This window comes from Oncorhynchus gorbuscha, linkage group LG09 (genome assembly GCF_021184085.1).
Source record: "Oncorhynchus gorbuscha isolate QuinsamMale2020 ecotype Even-year linkage group LG09, OgorEven_v1.0, whole genome shotgun sequence".
NCBI lineage: Eukaryota > Metazoa > Chordata > Actinopteri > Salmoniformes > Salmonidae > Oncorhynchus > Oncorhynchus gorbuscha.
In genome coordinates, this window is record NC_060181.1 from 56,149,143 (window position 1) to 56,155,896 (window position 6,754).

Sequence of the window (6,754 nt, forward strand, 5' to 3'; positions counted from 1 at the left end):
GTCTTCCTTTCCTGTGGTGGTCCTCATGAGAGCCAGTTTCATCATAGCGCTTGATGGTGTTTGCGACTGCTCTTGATGAAACTTTCAAAGTTCTTGACATTTTCCAGATTGACTGACCTTCATGGGTCAAAGTAATGATGGACAGTCATTTTGGTTCTTGGTTCTTTAACAAAAAGGGCTATCTTCTGTAATACCACCCCTACCTTGTCACAGCACAACTGATTGGCTATAATTCATTAAGAAGGAAAGACATTCCACAAATTAACTTTTAACAAGGTACGCCTGTTAATTGATGACATGGCCTCCACAATCACCCAAACTCAACCCAATTTAGATAGCTTGAGATGAGTTGGACCGCAGAGTGAACCATTGGCAGACAACAATTGCTCAGTATATGTGCGAACTCCTTCAAGACTGTTGGAAAAGCATTCCTCATGAAGCTGGTTGACAGAATGCCAAGTGTGCAAAGCTGTTATCAAGGCGAAGGGTGGCTACTTTGAAGAATCTCAAATATAAAATATATTTTGATTTGTTTGACACTTTTTTGGTTATGACATGATTCCATATGTGTTATTTCATAGTTTTGATGTCTTCACTATTATTCTACAATGTAGAAAATAGTAAAAATAAAGAAACCCTGGAATGAGTAGGTGTGTCAACTTTTGACTGGTACTGTATATATATACTATTCTCAATGTATCATCAGTATTGTCTCTCAGCCATGGTGGCGCTGATATGCTAGTTATAGCGAACAACTAGAAAACTATGCATTCCCATTAACAATGTTCTCAATGACCAAAGTGGACATTCTTATACAGCTTAAAAGGAAGTGAGGGAAACCCTGTTGTTTCCCCTATGAGCATTCCAATAATTTTTTTGATGTGAAGTGAAAATGAATCTCGTATAGGCTCATTAACGCTTTTGTAGACACCTCGTGTACAGATGTCTAACCCCCCTTGCAATTGTTATACCTGTACTTGTTTGTCATCATTGATTTATCTGTCTTCAAAAGGTGATTTTTAATCGTGATTGTTACACAGGCACTTTAACTGATTCTACTATGTCCATAATAATGAAAACACCTTCAGGCATTGCTACTGCATTTTGCACAAGGCCGAGCTGAAGGACTTTGCATTTACTGGCAGGCCCATGATAAAGGGCCATCATTACGCTAATCTTTGCCACAAATGCACACACAGCACAATCCTAAACCCAGACACCAGGTGTGAGCATGGAAAACCATACCACACTTTTTCCTGTGGGCGGCTTTCAAAATCCTGCCAAGTTTACCTCAGATTTCCTTCTCTCCCCCCTCCCTAAGTCCAGCAGACCTCCCCACCAGTGTTCCTCTGCCACAGTAGAAAGTCATCATGTTCAGGTTGTCTTAGCTGGCCACTAACTGCAATTACACCAACCATGCTGTAGCCAGGCAAAACTGTCAGTTTGTAGCTCTTGGAGCACTCCAACACCACTGTGAAGGTTTGCAGAAGCTTTATTTTTAAAACATGCTCCGACACGATGTCATATGCACAGACTTCATGGTTATTACCTCTGCCCATGAAAAACCATTGCCGACTTACAACACGGAGGTGATTTGGTGAGGAAAATATTATGGTTGGAGAGAATAGACATGGCACTTTAAGAGAACAGTGAGGCCTTTCTTTAGCCCTGGGCGGTTGTACTAAAGGCTCCTGTAGGCTGAAGTGGAGTCAGACAGATCTGCAGGTTTGTGGAACTGCAGCTGGTGTTCTATAGAGACATGCCAGGAACTGAGCTCAATGTTAATGTTTGGCATGGATTACCCCCCAAAATGTAAAGTAAGCACATTCTTCAGAACAGAGCCTTTTTCTCAGAACATTTATTCAGGAATATTTCATACAAGGCCATATCTTTTTCATACAAGTAACAATGGCCGTCAATCAATATTCAAACTGTACTGGATGTAAAATAATTTGTTTATGACATCAGATTATGTTGTCGTCTTTAAATGTTGGAAGTCTTTTTTTTTTACAACTTTAATAAATGTTTTTATATACTAGTGTTAACAGTTGTTGCTAATGGAGAAGTTTTCTGAACAATTTGCTTGTGAAATTGTTCTCTGCCTCGTGTGTAGAAATCAATGCTCTCATGCATAAACCAAGAAAATCATACAACATGCCAATGGACTATACTGTCCATAGTCTCCCATCATTGTAAAAATACATTAAAACCATTGTTTGATATAATCTTTGTTTAAATGTAATATGCAAGAATCACTTCACACTCCATGATAGTGGAGGACGTTTATACAGCTTGTTTTGCATGAGCTCTGAATTAAAAAGAAAATGTTTATACATTCTGTCTCATTAGTGTTTTCTTAATGTAATCACAGGAACTGAAGTCATTGTACTGTACAAGAAGATGGCAGTCATTTGGAGAGCCCCCCCCCCCCCAGTTGCTAGTCACCTGTTCTCTAGCCAGGCCACCACTGTTAAGGGTCACATTCCATAGAGGGGTTAGTCACAATTGTTTTGCCCCAGAAGACTGACTGAGTTGTATGATCTGGACCTGTGTGCTCAGGGGCAAAAGACAAAGAGTGACCTGGTTTCACACAACATGAGTGATAGACTGTGGCCAGTAGGTGTTGGCTGGCTTTCATGGAGTTGTGTCAGCGCTGCCATTCCCCCAAAATGCTCACAAGCTCTCCAAGAAGCCTGGTTCATTGTAGTGACACTCTCTCCCCCAACAGATACAAATGCTCCTCTTATTTTCTTTATATTTCCTGCTAACTGAACACTTGTAATTTGTGTGACCCGTTATACGCCGAGTATACCAACCATTAAGAACACTTGCCTAATATTGACACACTTTGCCTTATTGAACTGGAGGAACAGGAAAAAACGTGACCTCTTTCGGTGCCTAGTCAAGGCTTTTAGAGCATTCTTCCTCTTGAAGAACTGACCTAGGAACCGCAGTGCTTTTGAGAAAGTATTCACACCCTCTTGACTTTTTCCACATTTTGTTGTGTTACAGCCTGAATTTAAAATGGATTCAATTGGGATTGTTGGTCACTTGGCCTACACACAACACACCATAATGTCAAACTGGGTTTATGTTTTTAGAATGATTGACTAATTAATGAAAAATGAACATCTTGAAATGTCTTGAGTCGATAAGTATTCAACCCCTTCGTTGTGTCAAAAATAAGTTCAGGAGTAAAAATGTGCTTAACAAGTCACATAAGTTGTATGGACTCACTATGTGTGCAATAATATTGTTTAACATGCTTTTTAAATGACAACCTCGTCTCTGTACCCCACACATACAATTATCTATAAAGGTCCCATCTGTCGAGCAGTGAACCTCAAACACAGATTCAACCACAAAGACCAGAGGTTTTTCAAAACCTTGCAAAAAAAGTGAACCTATTGGTAGATGGGTAATAAATAAATAATACATGAAATGTCCCTTTGAACATGGTGAAGTTATTAATTACACTTTGGATGGCATATCAACACACCCAATCACAACAAAGATACAGGCGTCCTTCCTAACTCAGTTGCCGGAGAGGAAGGAAACCACTCAGGGATTTCACCATGAGGCCAATGGTGACTTTAAAACAGTTACATGGCTGTGTTAGGAAACTGAGGATGGATCAACAACATTGTAGTTACTCCACACTACTAAACTAATTGACAGATGGAGAAGGAAGCCTGTACAGAATAAAACATATATTTCTAAACATGCATTTTGTTTGCAACAGGGCTCTATAGAAATACTGCAAATAATTTGGCAAAGCAATTACACTTTTTGTGCTTCATACAAATTATGTTTGGGGCAAATCAAATAAAACACATTGAGTACCACTCTACATATTTTCAAGCATAGTGGTGGCATCATGTTATTGGTATGTTTGTAATCGTTAAGGACTGGGGTGTTTTTCAAGATAAAAATTAAACTAAACTAAATGGAGCTATAAGCACAGTCAAAATTATAGAGAAAAACCTGGTTTAGTCTGTTTTCTATCAGACAAATGTACCTTTCAGCAGAACAATAACCTAAAACACAAGGCCAAATATACACTGGAGTTGCTTACCTAGATGACAGAGAATGTTCCTGAGTGGCCCGAGTTACTGCAGGTTTGAAGCAAGATTTGAAAAAGGTTGTCAAGCGACAATCAACAACCAATTTGACAGAGCTTGAAGAATGTCGAAAAGAATAATGGGCAAATATTGTACTACCCATGTGGGCAAAACTCTCAGAGACTTACCCAGAAAGACTCACATCTGTAAATGCTGCCAAAGGTTATTCTAACACTCAGAGTGTGAATATTTACAGTGCATTTGGAAAGTATTGACTCTTGACTTTTTCCACGTTTTATTACGTTACAGCCTTATTCTAAAATGTATTACAATTGTTTTTTTCCTCCTCAGTCTACACAAAATACCACATAATGACAAAACAAAAACTGTTTTGGGGATTTTTTTGTTGTTGCAAATGTAAAAAACAACAACCCTGAAATAGCACATTTACATACATAATTGCACCAATTAACCAGTACTTTGTTGAAGCACCTTTAGCAGCGATTACAGCCTTGAGTCTTTTTGGGTAGGATGTTAAAGGCTTGGCACACCTGTATTTGGGGAATTTCTCCCATTCTTCTCTGCAGATCCTCTCAAGCTCTGTCAGGGTGGATGGGGAGCGTCGCTGCACAGCTATTTTCAGGTCTCTCCAGAGATGTACGATCGGATTCTGGCTGGGCCACTCAAGGACATTCAGAGACTTGTCCCGAAGCGACTCCTGCGTTGTCTTGGCTGTGTGCTAGGGTCTTTGTCCTGTTAGAAGGTGAAGCTTCACCCCAGTCAGAAGTGCGGAGTAGGTTTTCATCAAGGATCTCTTTGTACTTTGCTCGGTTCATCTTTCCCTCGAATCTGACTAGTCTCCCAGTCCCTGCCGTTGAAAAACATCCCCGCAGCATGATGCTGCCACCAACATGCTTCACCATAGGTATGGTGCCAGGTTACCTCCAGATGTGACGCAGGCCAAATGGTTCAATCTTGATTTCATCAGACCAGAGAATCTTGTTTCTCATGGTCTGTCCTTTAGGCAAACTTCAAGCGGGCTGCCATGTGCCTTTTACTGAGGAGTGGCTTCCGTCTGGCCACTCTACCATAAAGGCCCGATTGGTGGAGTTCTGCTAGATGGTTGTCCCATCTCCACAGAGGAACTCTGGAGCAGATTCAGGGTGACCATTGGGTTCTTGGTCACCTCCCTGACCAAGGCCCTTCTCCTGATTGCTCAGTTTGGCCGGGCAGCCAGCTCTCGGAAGTCTTGGTGGTTCCAAACTTCTTTCATTTAAGAATGGGTGGAGGCCACTGTGTTCTTTTGGGCCTTTTTTTGCTCGTCATTATGGAGTGTTGTGTGTAGTTTGATTACATACAGTTGGGAGAACAAGTTTTTGATACACGGCCGATTTGGCAGGTTTTCCTACTTACAAAGCATGTAGAGGTCTATAATTTTTATCATAGGTACACTTCAACTGTGAGAGACAGAATCTAAAACAAAAATCCAGAAAATCACATTGTATGATTCTTAAGTAATGAATTAGCATTTTATTGCATGGCATAAGTATTTGATCACCTACCAACCAGTAAGAATTCCGGCTCTCACAGACATGTTAGTTTTTCTTTAAGAAGCCCTCCTGTTCTCCACTCGTTACCTGTATAAAAGACACCTGTCCACACACTCAAATAGACTCCAACCTGTCCACAATGGCCAAGACCAGACAGGGTGTAAGGACATCAGGGATACAATTGTAGACCTGCACCAGGCTGGGATGGGATACAGGACAATAGGCAAGCAGAATATATCCACATAATTTTCCTCACTCATGATGCCATCTATTTTGTTAGCTGCACCAGTCCCTCCTGCAGCAAAGCACCCCACAACATGATGCTGCCACCCCTGAGCTTCACGGTTGGGATGCTGTTCTTCAGCTTGCAAGCCTCCCCCTTTCTCCTCCAAACATAATGGTCATTATGGCCAAACAGTTCTATTTTTGTTTCATCAGACCAGAGGACATATCTCCAAAAAGTACAAAATTTGTCCCCATGTGCAGTTGCAAACTGTAGTCTGGCAGTTTTGGAGCAGTGGCTTCTTCCTTGCTGAGCGGCCTTTCAGGTTGTCAATATAGGACTCGTTTTACTGTGTATAGATATTTTGACCCCATTTCCTCCAGCATTTGCTGTTCTGGGATTGATTTGCACTTTTCGCACCAAAGTACGTTCATCTCTAGGAGACAGAACTTCCTGAGCATTATGACGGCTGCGTGGTCCCATGGTGTTTATACTTGCGGACTATTGTTTGTACAGATGAATGTGGTACCTTCAGGCGTTTGGAAATTGCTACCAAGGATGAACCAGACTTGGAGGTCTACAATTTTTTTTTTTAGGTCTTGGCTGATTTCTTTTGATTTTCCCATGTCAAGCAAAGAGGCACTGAGTTGGAAGGTAGGCCTTGAAATACATCCACAGGTACACCTCCAATTGACTCAAATGATGTCAATTAGCCTATCAGAAGCTTCTAAAGCCATGACATCATTTTCTGGAATTTTCCAAGATGTTTAAAGGCACAGTCAACTTAGTGTATGTAACCCACTGGAATTGTGATATTATTTCACTTACAATTCAATGTGTCTGTAAACAATTGTTTGGAAAATGACTTGTGTCATGCACAAAGTAGATGTCCTAACCAACTTGCCAAAACTATAGTTTGT